A 19,035-nucleotide genomic window follows, 5' to 3' on the forward strand; every position below is an offset into this window, starting at 1 on the left:
TCCTTTTATTAATATTGTTTTCTCCTTCCCATATTTAATTTTGGGCACATCCCTAAGCCCAATTCTCAATTACATGGTTCTCTGCAGTCACCAAATGTCCTCACTTTAATCTTGAAATGGATGTTTCAAATTCATCCTGGCTTCTGCATAAAAATTACTTGGGAAAATCATAGCAATATTAAAGTACAATTTTTCTCAGAGAGTGAATAATGCCCTCAGGCCAGTGCAGGTAATTCAAGTCTGTAACAGTGAAATTACTTGACACACTGAGTTTGAATTTTAAGCATGAAAGAGTTTCCTTTACAATGCTGGAATTGAAATGTAAGAATTTCCCTTTTGCTTTCATGTTTGAAATTTTATTACATTTGTCAATACTTATACAGATTTGTTTTAAATAATAAGATTTATCTTGGCCATGCTTCACAAAATAATCTGCAGTTTTAATTCCCAAATGATGGAATTTTTAATGTAAAGTGATAGTCCTCACTGCAGGGCTATGCTAATTATGGACTTTCAAGCACTGAGAAAGAAGTGTGACTCCTGGCATTGTGTAGCCCACAGAAGAAATAGCACCTGGCTTTCTACACCTGATTGAATTATTTATCAGAAATTCATTTGGCTATGTCTTCTTTTTATTTTTGAATGCATCAGTCCAAATAGCACTGAACCAATCAAGGGTTCACAATATATCCTTGCTATTGAGTTTGTCTCTGGGGAGCTCGAAAAATGAAGTGTGAAAAGAAATCATGTGGCCTTGATCACCTTTCTTCTATGCAAAGAGGGAGAAAGGGAAGAAAACAATCCTACCTACTTTGTAGTGATTTCCTTACATAGTTCTCTACAGGAGGAAGGTGTTGAGGAACAGTAGCTCCTCACACAGACCTCAGACATCCTCAGAAAAGACACTGACATCGGCTGAATATTGCTATGAAGACTCAGTAGCAGATGGAGAGGTAATAGTTTGCAGGGTGGCATCTACATAGTGATCCAAGAGGGAGCATTTCTTCTTTTCAAAGCGGGGATTACCTTTTATTTTAAAGCTTTGGTATGTCTTGACTATTACAATTACAAACACACTGATGGACTTCTTTTCTGACATGATGCCCCTCTGCCAAGCCTGCTGGAACTCCTGTCAGTAAAGTTTTCAATATTTTCTTTTATTCCAAGCCACTGTGGTACAGCTGCTTGAAGAACCTCGAGGAACATGAGTTTTCCGTGACCTTGTCACTCTGTCAGGGAAAGAAGGAGACAAGTGTTTCCGTAAGTGTTGTATACACAGGAGTAGAAGGAGGTTGCTTGAAAGGTCTAATTAGTTTTGACTGAATCAGAATGCAGGCTCTATGCATGCCACACTCACAAATCTTCAGAACATTTGCTCTTCAGCCTTGATTTAAACCTTGACAGAACTGAACCCTTTGTGGTTTATGATCAAATGGCATACGTTGATCTTTGATGCAATTTGTGCTAGTTTGTCAAATTGAAGGCAGAGTTGACACAAACATGATATAACATGGTGTTGTAATCTTGGGTAAAAAACTGATTTTTTTTTTAAATGTTCCTCTATCATGTGAAAGCCCAGATCTCAAAATATCCCCCTCCAGTTCTAGAACAAAGTTTGGCCAGGCTGTAAAAGGACCCTTCAGGAGGACAAAACAAGTAGAACTTCATAGCTTCACTGCTCTTTTTAACCCAGTGGGCTTTAGAATAAGTTTGTTGCTATCTAGTTGGCCTCTTTTGGCTCTACTTTTCTGCTAAAATGCATCTCTCGCCTATAGCTTGGGGTTAATGAGTCTTTGGACTCTGATGTGTGGGCGTTTTTGAAATACATCCCTTATATAACAGCCTTTACATCCTTTCTCTTCTGCAGTTGCCGAAGTTTTCACATGTTTCTTTCAAAAAAGCCATTTTTTTTTCTTATTTCTAACCTCTTTAAATCATATCGAGTAGTGATAGAACCAGGCAGGTGTTAAGGAATTTGGAGGGAAAGCTCAGTACAGATTTGCTTTTAGACATGGAAGGTGAAAAAAAGCTGGAAGGTGCCTCTGGAGATCCAATGGAGGTGCCTCTGGAGGTCCAATCCTCTGCTCAAAGCAGCGTTAATTCCAGCAGGTTGCTCAGGGCCATGTCCAGCTGGGTTCTGAATATCGTCAGGATGAAGACTCCACAACTGCTTTGAGCAACCTGTACCTGTGTTTGACCACCCTTGCAGGAAAAAAGATTTTTCTTGATTTTAAATGAAATTTCCTGTATTTCAGTTTGTACCCATTGCCTCTTCTCCCTTCACTGGATAACACTTCTATACTTGTTCTCATGAAGTATTTATACACATTGATAAGATCCCTCTTGAAATATCTCTTTTTGAGTCTAAACAGTCCCAGCTCTCTCAGCCTATCCTGCTATGACAGGTGCTCCAATTCCTTAATCATCTTTGTGGCCCGTTGCTGGTCTCACTCCAGTATGTGCATGTTTCTTTTGGATTGGGGAACCCAGAACTGGACCCTGTACTCCAGATGTTTCATCAGTGCTGAGCAGAAGTGAAGGATCATCTCCCCCACCTGCTGGCAATGGTCTTCCTAGTACAGCCCAGGAGGCTGTTGGCCTTCTTTGTTGCATGGGTGCATTACTGACTGATGTTCAACTTGTTTACCAGGACTCAGATCCTTTTCTGAAAGAGAAGAGAGAAAGGATAGCATTGTGACATCCTCAGTGTTATCACTAGTTTTTTTGATACTTCGTACTTGACTCAGAGCCATTGCTATGAGCATGAGGCTATTTCTTGATAATCTCAGGTGATCTTGGAAGATTCTTTGTAATTCTTACCATTATACAGCAAAGCTTAACCACTCCTAGAAATCAAATAAGAAAAGCCTTAAATCTTCCATTTTACTAAAGGCTAGTGTTTTGGCAATTTGAGTCCTGACTCACTATTGTTAAGCATATGAATTGTGAGTATTCCAGCAGGCTATTTTATTTTGGGGCTTGCCACCTTACCTAATGGATAAGTACTTTTTCAGTAGTGTATTATTTGCTGAAGACAGGATCATTTGTGGTTTCCAATGGATTTATTACCCTCTCTTTAATCCTTGTTGCTTTACATGTTAACTGATTTCATAGATATGTCTTTCTCCTCTATTACATCAGTGGAACAGCTTTATCTGTGAATGAGCAAGATGTCTGATTTCAAACACTTGAATATCAACTTGAATTGATAATGATGCTGAATTCAGTATGGCATGCCTACATGTCTTCATCCCTTTATAAATCAGGGTGTATAAGCACGATTCCATCCACAGGATAGTTAAATGGCATTGCTCCCATTTACTAAGAGGAGGTCAAATAAGTGCTTGCTACAGAAGTCATTCAAATCAGTGAGATTCTTTCAATAGAAAGCAGTAAGACCTAGTTATAAAAAATAACTTGCTAAAATAATATTAAAAGAATATTTTATTTTGAAAGTGATAAACTTTTATTTACTTTCTGTTGAGCATAATTAATAAAATAAAGTATTTGACCTCCAATGTGTTGTCTCACAAGTGCACATCCCAGACACAACTTTATTTTGTATCCATAAATAATTGTCCACCAAGTGTGGTGATGGCTTATACCTACTCCATCTGCCTATGTACATTACTCCAATTCTCTTGAACATTTTTTTTTGTGACTGATTCAGAAAGTCCTGAAAAAGCATCAATTTTTATATGCACAAATGCATGTACACGTTCATATATACACATACATCTTTGGTAGACCTCAGATTGTAAGTAGCTGCAAGTTTATCCAATGTCCTGTGAATTGTGATAGCAGAAATTAATTTGGATTAAAAACCATTCTTAATATAATTACCATTTTCCTAGTTGTACATTCAAGGTTAGAGGAAAAAAAAAAAAAAAGACATCATTAAAATACCAAGGTTGTGCTAGGCCTGAGAACAGGGAGGAGTGATTTACAGTGGGAGGAACAGAGACTGCATGCCTGCTACTACAGAAACTGTCTGCATGATATTGAGAGGTCTGAGCAGACAAGCAGAAATTGGCACAGCATTAGTTTTGCTGTAAGGAGAGAGGGCAATGTGGTGACTGTTTCCGGTGCGTTTAGTGAGTGGATAGTGCAAATTACTTCCTTTTGAAGCTGCTGAGCTGCTCTTGTGGCAGCAAAACTATGCTGCCCTTTCCATCAGACATTGAACAGGGGATCAGTGTTGCCAGTGGGAATGAGCTAGTACTCAACAGGTAGTGGTGCGCTCCCCTCTTTGTGGCGTTGCACATTGTATGGTAATTAGATTGTAGAATATGAAGGGACATTCAAATCCAGAGTGAGCTATGAAGCTGTGCCTTGCCTTTGAGAAATGGAGGTAAGAGTGGCATGATGCTGTGGTCTGCGTTTCTTTGCCTAAGCAGATCTCGGTGAACTTTGCATTTGAATGGACATTTACATTACCAATCAATATGTGTCTTTACTTGCAGTTTACTAGTAGCATTTGTAGTTCCTGAAGTTCACAAACAAGTTGCTCTGCCTAAGTTCCAACACTTGGGGATTTTATGCTTTCCTGTTGTGCAGATCCAGAGCTGGAGTGAGCTTTCAGCAGCCATGCATCATTAGGCTACTATGACCATTCTTCTCTTTTTCCTGGCTTAAAAAAAAACAACACAAAGATTATCAACACTAGTTCTTTAGAAATACAAACACCAATTTCCTAGATTTGATGAAATATGAGTATTTATGCTGCTTCTCAGCAAGTGATTTTTCTTTGGTCATTGTTTGTCTCCATGAGTTTAGCTTTTGTGCTTAGAAGGTGGTTGGTTTAATTGTTAAGTTTCAGTCTTTGAAAGAAACTAAACTTCATGTTATCAACAAAACTGACTATTGTTATCCTGTTTTTAAGAGCTTATGTATAGTGCTCAACACTCCGCTGCCACTTCAGAGTACTTGAGAATGTGCTTACATTTGAGTGTGTGACTATAGCACAGAGGGCCAAATACCTTTGGCTTGTGAGTCACACACAACAATTGGGCACCTACTGGAAACATACCCAAACTTTTGGAGCATTCAGGGGACCAAGAGCTTCAGGAATGGCTGAAAGATGGTGCCGTTTCAGGTTGCTTTCCACTACTTCATTGTAACAGTAGGGAACGGGGTGTACGCTGAGATTGTAAGTGAACCCTGTATTATCACCCTAACTTGTTTTCTCACTGCTGAGGATTCAAATTAGTGAGCAGCAAAGCACTTTTGTTGTTTGTGTGACATACCTCTAACACAGGAGCCACAATTTAGGGATTTGGCAGCCACAGGCAGCCCAAGAGTCATAGACTGGTCACTGCTGTAGTAGGAATTTATGCTGTGTCCAGGCCAGAGCATCAGTACAGGGAGCGATCAAGCTCTAAATGAAGAAGAAAAACATTTTGAGTTGTAGCTGTTTCCAGAATTAGTACCATATTGGAATTGTCCTTGTTCAATCCTTTACTGAGCTCTTCTTAGAAATAAACAAATACTCGTGGAGAAATGGAAAACAGTCGAAATCCCTTAGCACGCAAAGAAGCAGCAAAGAAGAAACAAAATACTGTTCTTTTTCAAAGCTAAAAAAATCATAAGGTAGCCTAGGAATCAGACCCCTGCTTATGCTTTAAATAAGATACTTCATGCTGACAAGGGCTTCCTTGTGACCTGTGACTCTCTGTCAGCATCATACATTCTTTGCTATCCACAATTCACTGTTACCATTAGCTTTTTTATGAAAAGCATTTTGAGAGTATAATTTCCAGCTGCTTACCATAAACCATGTACGGTTTGTACACTGCTACTTGGGAAGTGATAATGTAGCCAGGAGTGCCTGTCATAAAAAACACCCTCACAGCATGTTTATTGGCAGTTTCAACACAAAAGTTAGAGTCTGAACACACATTGAAACTCTACCATGTTACATTCACTTATGGGGAAAATACTGCAAATTAGTGGTGAGGCAAAATGGTAGGAAGCTTAAATCATCTTTGGTAAAACTATACCTGTTTTTTAAAATATAGAGACTCCAGATTAGTACATGTGAAATATAGTAATGTAACAGCTCTCAAATGTCAAGGATATTAGAAGGACATACAGGTACATGTGTCTGACCACAGACAGAGAAGAAAGGCTGCAATATGCATTCCTCCTTCAGCAATGTTATACGTTAGGCAGTGGGAGTGCACTCTGTTTTACCTAAATGAAATCACATAGGGAGTTTTAAGCAGAACATTATTACTCCATTGAAACTGAAGATCCAGGTAGTCACAGGTCCTTACTCTTACTGGAATTTGTAATTCTAATTATTTCATATGGATTAAAACAATGCAATGAAAGTATGCAAACAAACTCTTGCTAAGCAGACAGCAATGTTTTGAAAATAAATAGCAAACAAAACTGACCAAGTTGTTTGGGTTACTGAAAATGTTTTTGCAACTGATAATTGTCACTCAAGGAAGAGAATACCAGCAGTGACTGTTCTTAGCAACGTTTTATGACTAACATCACAGTTTATGACAGAGCAGTGCTACAAAGCAGAACTTACTGCAATTTTTAAAAGATTTTTGTGTTTCCCCAGAGCTCAAGAGAAACAAAGGTACACTTTAGTTAGCTAGATATTGTTAAATGCCCACAGAACTAGGTGTAGACTCAATAAATTGTGACCTTCTCGTGGAAGGAATGCAAAGTATTTCAGGAAAGATCAGGATGCGTAAGGTAGTCAGTTCTCTTTTCTGAGACACTCTGAATCTGTGCCTGACCATACTTTCAGGTGCTGTTTTTAGGAAGGTATAGGTTAATGGTAGTGTGTAGTCACTGGTAGTTAAACTGGTTTTGCCACCCATGTCCTTTGATTTTTTCAAAACTCTTTAAACTTTTTGGTTTAACCTGGTGTTAAGGAGGAGAAGGCAAGGTGCTTCTATAAGGAATAAATAGAGACATTGTGTGAGACAATAAAGGTAAGGAATATGGTAGGACAAAAGAGGTGGAAAAGCTCTCCAGAAAGCAGATTGACTACTTTTAAGTAGCAGAAGAAAGTTTTTTATCCTGTGTAGTGATCTTGACGTAAGGCTGCTGCAGTGGGGCATCTTATTTCCTCCCGATCAGATGGAAAGGCATATTATCATGGCCATCCTATTTCATTTCTCCATAGTCCGCTTATTTGCACTGTCTCAACACTTTTGGAAGACTTTGAAAAATAATCCTTTTCACTGAAGTTTTCTTATATCTTCTCTTTTAAATGTGTTCTGCCTATTACTTTGGGAACATTGGGACCTTTGGTTCTTAAAAATATACCAGCTTGGCCCTATCTTTGCTCCTGCTGCTGCTCCTTGTTTCTGAGATAAAGTTACAGTCTTGCATTTATCCCAGTTTTGTACAAGAAAACTTATTCTCTGTGAGGAATCTAAGTACATAAAATTATTATATGAAAGAATTAGAAATAAATATTATTGGAAACATTATGGTTTTTTTTTACATTCTGAGGATGATTTCTGAATTTTGATTGACCGTGTTAATATTTCTTTTTATTAAAACCAGGGGTATTGTGATAGTAGGTCCCCGGTTTTTATACTTTATGGCACTGATCCTGAAAGCTTTTCTTTGGGGATGGTTGTCTGATCTGTAGAGGACTCCACCAGAAGCAATGGGACTGTGTTTAATATATGTGACTCAACCCAAACAAAGGAAATTTCAGAGGCAGAAATATAATCTATAAACATAGATATATCTAGGTAATTTTCTGATTATAATACACATGGCCATTTGTCCAATTTTAGCTCAAATATTACATTTCCAAAAACTTTTCAGAAGAGTAAGAGAAGCAGGTATCTTCATATCTACATAAACCTTTAGCCTGAATAGTGTATTACTTGTCCACATATATTATGGAACAGTGCTATTAATTTAGTGTGGCAGAAAAATTACTCTTAAACAAGAAAAAAAGGTAAACATGAATAACAACACTACCAATATATGCAATCAGTCTTTTATCAGACAATACGTTAAGTATTTCTATAACAAACACAACTGAAATCTTCAGACTGGCTCATAATTAGGCTCCTTTCCAAAAGTAATCCATTAATACAATAGCTGCCCAAATCCCAGTTCAACTTAATTTCACTGACTTTGGTTTTTGGACTAAAAGCATTAAGCTTGAACTAGTGAAAAATGTACAAAATGTGCGTTCAATTAAGGAATAATTAGATACTCAATCACCCTTACATCACACTAGGGATTATCCAAGAAAGAAGAGAGATACTTTTCACTGCAGTGTATAAAACCGTTTTCTTAATTAGTTTAGCACTAATTGAGATTGAGAAAGTGTCAGTGTGTCAGAGCATTAGTTTGCCTACACGGAACCTTAAGAACACAAAGTTTTTGGCTTCTTTTGAGCTTCTTCTCTCAGATTTTTCAGTCTAATTCCCTGATCCAGTATCTTCTGTCCACGCAAGAGGAACCTTTATGTTCACTTCAGGGAGGGGGTCGGTCCCTGCACCCTTGTATCAGTAGCCCGCTGAAAAACATGCCAAGAGTTTTTCCAGAGATGGAGAATAACTTGTTATTATTACATTTTTTTTTATGTTACACCCTTATAGCAAACCCCAGGAAGAACTGGGAATCCAGACTCTGTGCTTTTACATAGAGTGTAACTGTGGCTAAAACCGGCTGCTCTGTGAAGGGCTTACAGCCTCCCTTAGAAGGCAGCTGGTAGAAAGTTCTTCAAGTTGACCATCAAATAGTCCTGCTGCCTGACACCATGACTTTTGGGGGTATTGGATGGTAACCAGGGAGCACATGGAAATCATGGCACAGATCGCTCGTGGGTAGACACTGACTTCTTAACAGCACTGCTGGTGACTGACAGCCTGTACACTCCCTTCCTCTTCAAGAAAAAGAGTGGGAACTCTTTAGAATGTGTTGACTCTTCCTGTAAGCAATTGTAGCCCCGGGTGACCATTTGCACCCAAGCACTTACAGATTTTCTGTGTGTACGTACTGAGCTATAGTTAGCACTAAAATAACCTCAGGAAAAAATGAGATTATTAGTGCAACAGAATGAAATGGTTTGGCACTCTCATACCTACTGCTTCTGAACTGAGAGCACTGGGGCAACCTGAGCAGCTGATTTCCTAAGGTTATGCTGAAGCACTTGAATATGTGTTTGCATGAAACCAAGTATTGATTTATCTCTGCTAACGAATAAGAATATTACTGCTATTAGGAGGGACAAATTGGGTGATTGCTTTCTATTTCCTGAGCCCACTTGACTCCCATGAGAGCTACAAACTCAGCAATTCACTTGGTAGGGCCCCTAAAATAGTAAATGGTAAAAAATTCTCTGTGACTAGCATATTTTTCTCTCTAGTTTACCACCATGCTCTCCACATTAGAATCAATTACCTGACTGATTCAGAAAGCCTATTGTAAAGCTTGGTTTCAAGGTAATACTTTTACCACTGCATTTAACTTGCATTTTTATTGCCATTTCCTCCATTGCTAGTAAATTTTCCAGCACTGGCTTTACCCTAAAAGAGAAGAATCAGGACCATTATGTCACTAAAGTATATACCCTGAAACTGCCCCCACCTGCTGTCATGAAATCCCGGCTTTTAGTTTTCCCTGTCTCCCTGGCTGGACGTAAACAGTCTTTCAGATCCACTGCGGAGGAATTTCAGTAACATAATTGTTCCATTCTCTTTTCAGAGAGGGGGAAGACAATGCTCCCACAGTGCACTCAGATGAGAAATGGAAACTTTTGAGGCTGCTGCTTCAGTTGAACCACAAAGCCTGTATTGTTTGTCTTCATCTAATTCAGCCTTGATAGACAGCTGTGACAGTTGGTCTGTCCACACAGTCCAGTGAAATTCTGGGAATGGGGCTGTACGTTAAAAGAAGAAAACACATTAAATCTTCCAATTCACACTGTTAACTATTTTAAAATGTTAATTGTCATTGCTTATATAGTTTCATTGCCATAGCATTCAATAGTGGTCTCTGATCCAAATAGTACTAATTTTAAGCTTGGTATGAATGTTAATATGTAGAAATACTCATTACTGTTTTGAACGTTAGATTTAATTTTATTCCATATCGTCTCTTGTGCTGTCAGTGACTATCTTTTCTATGGGGGGGTGTGTGTGTGCATTCTATAAAGCTAATAAAAAAATTGTTTGTTCACAGAGAGTATTACACAAATTCAGAATTAATTTTTGGGCAGAAAGGCACACTTTTCTGCCAAACCTATGCACTTAACATGGTTTATGTGAATAAAGCTGAATGACATTTACGTTACTAGGAACCCTACTGAAATAAAGAACAATTTTGAAATAAGGGAAATTAACCGGTATAATAATAAACAAAATCATCTGGATTATTTTCCATTTGGTGAGTCATGGAACTTTGCAGAGAAATACTCAATTCAGGCAGAAAATGATCGGCCTTTGTTCTCCTGTGAATTATGACAGTTCTGTACATTGCTGAGGATGGTGGTCTGGGGACTTGCATGTCCTGAGCTCACTGCACAGCGTGGGGATTGCCACCCTGGGCCACACATGACACATCTGACAGAACAGATAAGGGAACTGTTGTCCAAGCCAGCTAGTCATAGCTTCCGATTCCTGCAAAACACCAAGATCTGAAGGACAGAATCAATAATGTGGTGGGCAGTAGCTTTGATCACCATAGCTATCAGTGAGGGCCACTTTACTAGCATGAGGAGGGCAGGCTTATGCAGAGACCTATGTGAGTGAAAGAACGCCGAAGGCACAGATGGCAAGTTCCAGGCCAGAGCACAATGGAGATGCAAACCGAGGGTTCACAAAGGGGAGGTTACTCCCGTGGAGCAGATCTGTGAGTCATCAATCACAGAGTCATCACCAGGCAATGGTAAATGCAGTTTTAGAAGGCATGCTTCATCCACCTCTTCGAGGGCTATTGGCAGAGCTGCTGCTGAATGACGAGTTACGAATTCTCCAAGTCATTTATGTGTATGTTAGGGACAGCAGAAACAATAGGACAAACCCAAACACCACACCTGCGCTGGGTGAGGGGGAGTGGATACTGCTGACCACTTAATGTGTTCATAACTGTGTGTACTGCAGAAACACGTGCTTCCTTTGGAGAGACACACAGCTGCCCTCGACAGCATGTATTGCAATAAATGCATAGAAAATGTACAGCAAGCAGCCCACAATGAAGTAATTTTTATTTTGGGCTTAGCAGAGTAGCAATTGGCAAATTGCTCCTTGGGCTTATAGAAACTTGTTTTTCTTAGGGTTATGTTTAAGGAAGTCCCTCTCCACCTTCTGCCCAAATTTCATGAAGTATAACCCCATTATCTAGTCAAGGGGTTCAAGATTTCAGTGCTGGCCAAAACCACACTTTCCATCTGTGATGTCTCCAGCACCTGCATGATGTCCATGTAGCAGCTTCACTGGCTGCTGCCCCTCTACCTTCAGCAATGACTCCTCAAGCAGCTGCAGCCAGACCACAACCCCAACACGCTGGTCACCAGAGCCTGGCCTCCCACCAGCCCATGTCGTGCTATAGGGCAGGGAGGAGTTGCTGCATGAAGTCTGCTGCAGTGGCCTGCAATGGCTAGGCTGGACTGTCTGCAGTTTTTGACAGGAGCCTGATAATTTGTCCTAGTGGTCAGGTTTGGCACTAAAATCTTGAAAAAAACACCTCAAAACAAAGCCCCACAAGGTGGAAGTCAACTGGTTTCTGCCAGCTGAAGACCTATTCCTATCTCCTTGCACCCAGCAATGAAGGAACCCTCCAAAAGCAGAGTGAACCCTGTTCTGAACCTGGCAATTCCCAGGTTATATGCACAGCTCATGCAGAAGATCGGTTGCCTTTGCACATGGCATATTATTAACTACTTAGTATTAACAGAGGAACTGTAATATTAATACGGCAAATATTGACATTGTGATGAAATCTGAACTAGATTTATTCTCTAAATAAATGTGTTCCTTATCTTGGAGCTGACTGATATTATTCTGTCTGTGAAATACAGATACATTGCAAAGCAAATGATGTAATGTCTCCACCAAAAAACTGAAGTCCATTATTTCTCTTTCCTGTGCTCCCTTCCTGTGTTTGCTGTTCTTTCCTGCATTGCCTTGTGCACTGAACTTCTAGTCATGTAAGTACTATTACTGAGGAATCGAGGTCAGCAAATTTTTCTCAACGTTTGTCAGACAGTTTTTTCCTAGGCTTGGCTTTGAAAGAGAACCCCCTCCCCCCGGTAAAATACCTTATAACTGTATTTTGTCTTTAGAACCAGATCTGATTATAGTAACTAATTCATTCAGAAAACACACCCATTCTAATTACAGATTGGTCAACCCACATTTGTGGTATGTTGGGAAAAGTTAAATTAGTCTTTCTGGTTTTGGTAGGAATCCACAGGGAGGAATTTGAAGGAAGGGCTCTCTGTGTATTACTTCAGTTACACTGCACCCGTGAGAGTTTTTATTGAGTGTGGCAAGGCGCTGCTACTCTCCAATTAGAGTCCCACATACCTGCCTTTGTATTAACATTTTTAAGAAAACATAAAAACTGATAAAGGTGTTCTGAGGGCAGTGTGAGGCCCTAAATTAATAATTTCCTCTTCAAGCCTACAGCTGTGAAAATTCTTCTGAATCAGATTGCTATCTGCACTGGAAGTTTTTTTAAATGTAAGTATTAATGTGTGTGATGCCCCACATAATTTTAATGATATATTAGAAATGTGAATTATAAGTTTCCAAGAGGTCTTGAGCAGTTACACACTTGTTGATCAAGAAATCAATGACAAATACTTAAAAGCAGCTATGTGCCTCATGAGGCATAAGCTGGCTCTGCAGCCTTCTGGTAAACTTTGGGAAGGTATTGGGAATGAGAAGAAATCCAGCTTTTGGGAGAAGGCAGGTGAGTTGGTGCAGGATGACTGCTGTCAATGACCTTCCCTCTGCACGTGATATGTTCTTTGGGTTCCTCCGTAGTTTTCTGGAGCTCCCAGGAAAACTTAGAGGCGTTAAGCTCTTAGCTTGACTTCAGACTGTGGTGCGATGCACTTTGCACCCTGTGCATCACAGGACTGTGATCCTGAGCTCCTGCCTGTTCAGATCAGAGGAGCCTGTTAGAGAGCACCATGCCTCCCTATGGCTGCCTTCTGCCCTGGCTCCCAGGTTGCCTTTGTGTGAAAATCAAGGCATAGGTGGAGCAATAATGAATACTAGGCCTGTCCCCAAAATACACCTGGGAGGTGATCAGGCATAAATTGGGGTTAAAAGATAGGCTTGATCCCAGACATTACAGTGACAAGCACAATATGGTAGCTGTATATAGAAATAGGTGTGAACTAGGACACTGAGTCTAAGAAGAAATAAGGGTGGTTCCTGGCCAGCATCCCTGTCTGTCTGCTAAAGGTCGATTCATTGGTGTTCCTGAATCCCAGAGGGTAATTGAAGGCTACTGTTGCTGAAGAGTTAGAAGTGCTTAACAACAGGGCAATAAGAAGAAAAAATAATTTTACTGAGAAATTTCAGTGGAATTTTGCTGAGACTGCAGAAGCAATGAGGAGGGGGAGATCCACTCACAGGCAGTTTCACAAGAAGTCATACCCATCAGTGTTCTCCAGAACCTGCCAGGGTGCAGCTGCCGTAAGCTCAGACTCGCCTTCATTGTGTTTGACTGGTAGGCACAGCACTGGTGCAGTAATGGCCTTGTGCAAATTAATCCTTTCATGGCTGTCACATCAACTCCAGTGAGAATGAAGAGAATCACAGAATCACAGAATCAGTACGGTTGGAAAAGACCTGTAAGATCATCAAGTCCAACATGGGGAAAAAAAAAACAACAAACAAACCAAAACAAACCAAAAAAAACACAAAACCCACGCCACACAACAACAACAAGCCACAACCCACCCAACACCACACAGCACCATGTCCATCAAGCTACATCCCACAATGCCACATCCACACGCTCCTTGAATAGCTCCAGGGAGGGTGACTCCACTACCTCCCTGGGCAGCCTATTCCAATGTTTCACTACTCTCTCAGTAAAGAACTTTTTCCTAATATCCAGCCTGAACCTCCCCTGGCGCAACCTGAGGCCATTTCCTCTAGTCCTGTCGCTAGTCACTTGGGAGAAGAGACCAACACCCACCTCTGTGCAACCCCCCTTCAGGTAGTTGTAGAGAGCGATAAGGTCTCCCCTCAGCCTCCTCTTCTCCAGGCTAAACAACCCCAGCTCCCTCAGCTGCTCCTCATAAGACTTGTGCTCCAGACCCCTCACCAGCTTTGTCGCCCTTCTCTGGACACGGTCCAGCACCTCAATGTCTTTCTTGTAGTGAGGGGCCCAAAACTGAACACAGTATTCGAGGTGCGGCCTCACCAGAGCCGAGTACAGAGGCATGATCACCTCCCTGCTCCTGCTGGCCACACCATTTCTGATACAAGCCAGGATGCCGTTGGCCTTCTTGGCCACCTGGGCACACTGCTGGCTCATATTCAGCCGGGTGTCGATCAACACCCCCAGGTCCTTTTCTGCGGGGGAGCTTTCCAGCCACTCGTCCCCAAGCCTGTAGCGTTGCCTGGGGTTGTTGTGGCCAAAGTGTAGAACCCGGCACTTGGCCTTATTGAACTTCATCCAGTTGGCCTCAGCCCATCGATCCAGCCTGTCCAGATCCCTCTGCAGAGCCTTCCTACCCTCAAGCAGATCAACACTCCCGCCCAACTTGGTGTCGTCTGCAAACTTGCTGAGGGTGCACTCTATCCCCTCATCCAGATCATCAATAAAGACATTAAACAAGACCGGCCCCAAAACTGAGCCCTGGGGGACTCCGCTTGTGACCGGCCGCCAGCTGGATTTCACCCCATTCACTACAACTCTCTGGGCTCGGCCATCCAGCCAGTTTTTTACCCAGCGAAGAGTGTACCTGTCTAAACCACGGGCCGCCAGCTTCTCTAGGAGAATACTGTGGGGAACAGTGTCAAAGGCTTTGCTGAAGTCCAGGTAGACAACATCAACAGCCTTCCCCTCATCCACTAGGCGGGTCACCTGGTCATAGAAGGAGATCAGGTTGGTCAAGCAGGACCTGCCTTTCATGAACCCGTGCTGGCTTGGCCTGATCCCTTGAGTATCCTGCACGTGTCCCGTGAGCGCCCTCGAGATGAGCCTCTCCATAACCTTCCCCGGCACCGAGGTCAAGCTGACAGGCCTGTAGTTCCCCGGATCCTCCTTCCGACCCTTCTTGTAGATGGGCGTCACGTTGGCAAGCCTCCAGTCATCCGGGACCTCCCCCGTTGACCAGGACGGTTGATAAATGATGGAGAGCGGCTTGGCAAGCTCCTCCGCCAGCTCCCTCAGCACCCTTGGGTGGATGCTATCAGGCCCCATAGACTTATGAGTGTCCAGGTGGCATAGCAGGTCGTTAACTGCTTCCTCCTGGATCATGGGGAGCCTATTTTGCCCTCCATCCCTGTCATCCAGCTCAGGGAGACGGGTACCCTGAGGATACCTGGTGTGGCTGTTAAAGACTGAGGCAAAGAAGGCATTAAGTACCTCAGCCTTTTCCTCATCCTTCGTGACAATGTTCCCCGCTGCATCCAGTAGAGGATGGAGATCCTCCTTGGCCCTCTTTTTGTTGTTAATGTATTTATAGAAGCTTTTTTTGTTGTCCCTCACGACCGTGGCCAGGTTGACTTCTAGCTGGGCTTTCGCCTTCCTAATTCCCTCCCTGCATGACCTAACGAGGTCCTTGTATTCTTCTTCACTTGCCTGCCCCTTTTTCCAGAGGTGGTAAGTTCTCTTTTTTTCCCCAAGCCTCAGCATAAGCTCCTTGTTCAGCCAGGCCGGCCGTCTTCCCCGCCGGCTCTTCTTACGGCACATGGGCACTGCCTGCTCCTGCGCCTTCAAGATTTCCTTCTTGAAGAGGGTCCAGCCTTCCTGGGCCCCTTTGCCCTTCAGGACCGTCTCCCAAGGGACGCTCCCGACCAGTGTCCTGAACAGGGCAAAGTCTGCCCTCCGGAAGTCCATGGTAGCAGTATTGCTCACCCGCCTCCTTACTTGGCTAAATATTGAAAACTCTATCATTTCATGGTCGCTAAGCCCAAGACGGCCTCCGACCTTCACTTCTCCCACCAGACCCTCTCTGTTCGTAAACAGCAGGTCAAGCAGGGCACCTTCCCTTGTAGGCTCGCTTACCAGCTGCGTCAGGAAGTTATCTTCCACACACTCGAGGAACCTCCGGGACTGTTTCCTCTTAGCTGTGTTGTACTTCCAGCAGACATCCGGTAAGTTGAAGTCCCCCACAAGAACAAGGGCTTGCGACTGTGAGACTTCTGCCAGTCGCTTGTAGAACGCTTCATCAGCTTCTACGCCCTGGTCGGGTGGTCTATAACAGACCCCCAGCAGGATATCCGGCTTGTTGGCCTTCCCCCTCATCCTTGCCCATAAGCATTCAACCCCGTCGTGACAATCATCCAGCTCTATACAATCAAAGCACTCCTTGACGTACAGAGCCACCCCACCGCCTCTCCTTCCTTGCCTGTCCCTCCTGAAGAGCTTATAGCCCTCCATCGCAGCACTCCAGCTATGCGAGTCGTCCCACCATGTTTCTGTGATGGCGACCACGTCATAGCTGCCCCGCCGCACGATGGCTTCCAGCTCCTAAAGTGCAGAAGCTTCCTTCCTTGTAGAAAAAGGGGGAACGCCATAGTTAATGATGGCTGCAGAGGAAAAGGGGAAAACTCTCTCTTAGGGTTGAGGACTGGCAAGAGGAGAAGTTTGGCCTGCCTTTTCCTCCTTGGCTGGGTTTCACGGTGGCATCATCAGCCATGGAGTCAAACTTTGAGATGTGTTCTTCCTTTATACAGCAATGCTTCCTGCTGAAATATCAGGCAGCTGGAGAACCATCCACCACATCCCCTGAGGCTGGACCATGCAGGATGTGTTTGGAAGTGTGTATGTGCACATTTATTTATGAAACCGTAACTGTCGTTGTAAGCACACATCTGTGTGTATATTCGTATCTTTAGAATGCTATACATAAATGAAATATTTTTAAAACAAGGACAATTTAAAATGCATTTTAGAACTTCTAATTAAAGCTAAGAAATTCCAGTAGGAAGACTGTGTGCCTAGCATCAGTTCACCAGCACTGAACCTATACTGTTGGTATTTGTATGATCAGATATTTTTCCCTTTGCTTAGTGAACATGTGTCAAAGTCCCTTCTCTTTTCCCCTATTATTCATTATTCAGTCTCAGGTCCTTTATACTGAATGCTGTTTGAGACTTGCTCTGAAGACATAATCATTCATTTTCTCATGGGGCCTTCTCTCTTACAGTATTTGTCTGAATGCTTCAGATGTATTAATGAACTTATCTTTACACTCACTTTGCAAATGCCTTCTGCCCTGTATCACCTGGGGGATATTCCTCTCTGATCACAGACTGGCTATCCGTATGATGCCAGGCATAAGAAAAAGTCTCAGCAGTCAGCCATGTTAGAGAGAGACTCTTCGTATTGACTGACAACACATGTGGTCCTTGTCCAGGAGAACTTGTTATGACCTTATCCGCAAACTTAAAAACCCAGCATTGACACAGTAGTCAGGTCACCTCTTCAGTCTTCTCCCTGATGAATTGGCTGAGATGATGACTTCTATTGCAAGGTTTGTTTTTCAGTGCTGGGTCATTTTTTGTGGCCCTTCTGTCCAGTATCTTCACATCCTTCTTACCGGTGCTCTTACCAAGCTGTGTACAGAGGCACTGGGAGCTCTTCATTTCTGCTTGATCTTCCACAGAGCCTGACCCCATCTCGATCCAAAGAGGCCCTTCTCCTCCCCAAATATCAGGCAAACAACTGAAGATGTGGTATCAGAAGGGGAAATATCAGATAAACTTGAAAAGAACTTGCCCTATAAAGTACACAATGAGCTACTTAAGCCTCAACTATCTAAAAAAAAAAGAAAGTATAAAGATAGCATAAAGCAAAAACAGCATAAAGAAACTTCCTTAAGAGTTCTTTTCTCTAGCAGGGATGTGGCTGGAAATATTTCTTCTCTATTTCCATCTCAAATCCGGTGTGTTGGAAGTGGTCCATTCTGGGTTGGGTAAAACCAGCTGCCTAACTCAGAGCCAGCTCCCAAATCAGTGATTAGAAACCATGTCTAGCAAGCTTTGTTCCCTGAGTCTGCTGCTCTCCTGCCCTTCTCCCACCAAGGGAATTGGCTGCTCATCCTTAGGCACTAGTTGTTATCTCAAACCCTGACTGTTCACCACGTTCCCCATGTTGGGTTACCTTCACCACCGCCCCCCCCCGCCCCTCACCCTCCGTCACCCCCAGAAGACAATAAAGAAATAAGGTCATAACACAAACTCCATTCTTTTAAAAAGTGAAGCACTTGAGAATGCTGAAGCTTCAAGCGCATAAGCAACTCTTGTGCTTATTATTTATGGTGATGTTTGTGTCTGAAGTGGAGACAAAAGCATCTTGATCGTACGTAGACATAAACTCTTTGCCTCCCTTAGGCTTTAATAGAAATATACACTACAAACAGTGCTTTCTGAAGTGCCTCCCATGTAAACATCTGACAGCAGTGAGCATGAAACAGATGAAAGCTATGATAAGTCAGTGAAATACATACAACTGCATATGATACACCATGTCAGCCGTATTTTAAATAGCAGATATAAAGCATTTCTGGAAAATGTGTGTTCAACCTCATGTTGTGAAGATATGAGGGTTTTTTCTTTATGCACTGTAGGTCAGTTGGATGTGAATTTCATTATCTTGAATCATAATTAGAAAAAGGCTTGGTCTTTTTAGTTGGATAATTGTATGTGTGGCTGAGCAAACAGAAAAAAAAAAGCAAACCACAGGTAGTGGAAAGATTTATTCATGGCTTAGAAACATGTAGTAATTCACATAGATAAGGAGATGTTTACTCAAGAGACAAATCAAAAACAAACACAAAAAAACCTGAGAGCTGTGCGCTCTTGGCAGGGAAGCCAGTAATGATTATGAAGTGCATGAGTCTCAGTG

The 19,035-nt window shown here is 42.3% G+C and overlaps 1 protein-coding gene across 1 annotated transcript in view; it reads left to right on the plus strand.

The window, feature by feature from the left end:
• The window catches only part of CA8 (carbonic anhydrase 8), a 52,792-nt gene extending 41,566 nt beyond the window's left edge, over nt 1–11,226 (plus strand). Inside the window, exon 9 of the mRNA XM_059815248.1 lies at nt 9,700–11,226. The gene's annotated coding sequence lies outside the window, so the exon portion shown is untranslated. The remainder of the gene's footprint in view (nt 1–9,699) is intronic.
• Nucleotides 11,227–19,035: the final 7,809 nt, after the last annotated feature.

This window comes from Gavia stellata, chromosome 3, assembly GCF_030936135.1.
Source record: "Gavia stellata isolate bGavSte3 chromosome 3, bGavSte3.hap2, whole genome shotgun sequence".
NCBI lineage: Eukaryota > Metazoa > Chordata > Aves > Gaviiformes > Gaviidae > Gavia > Gavia stellata.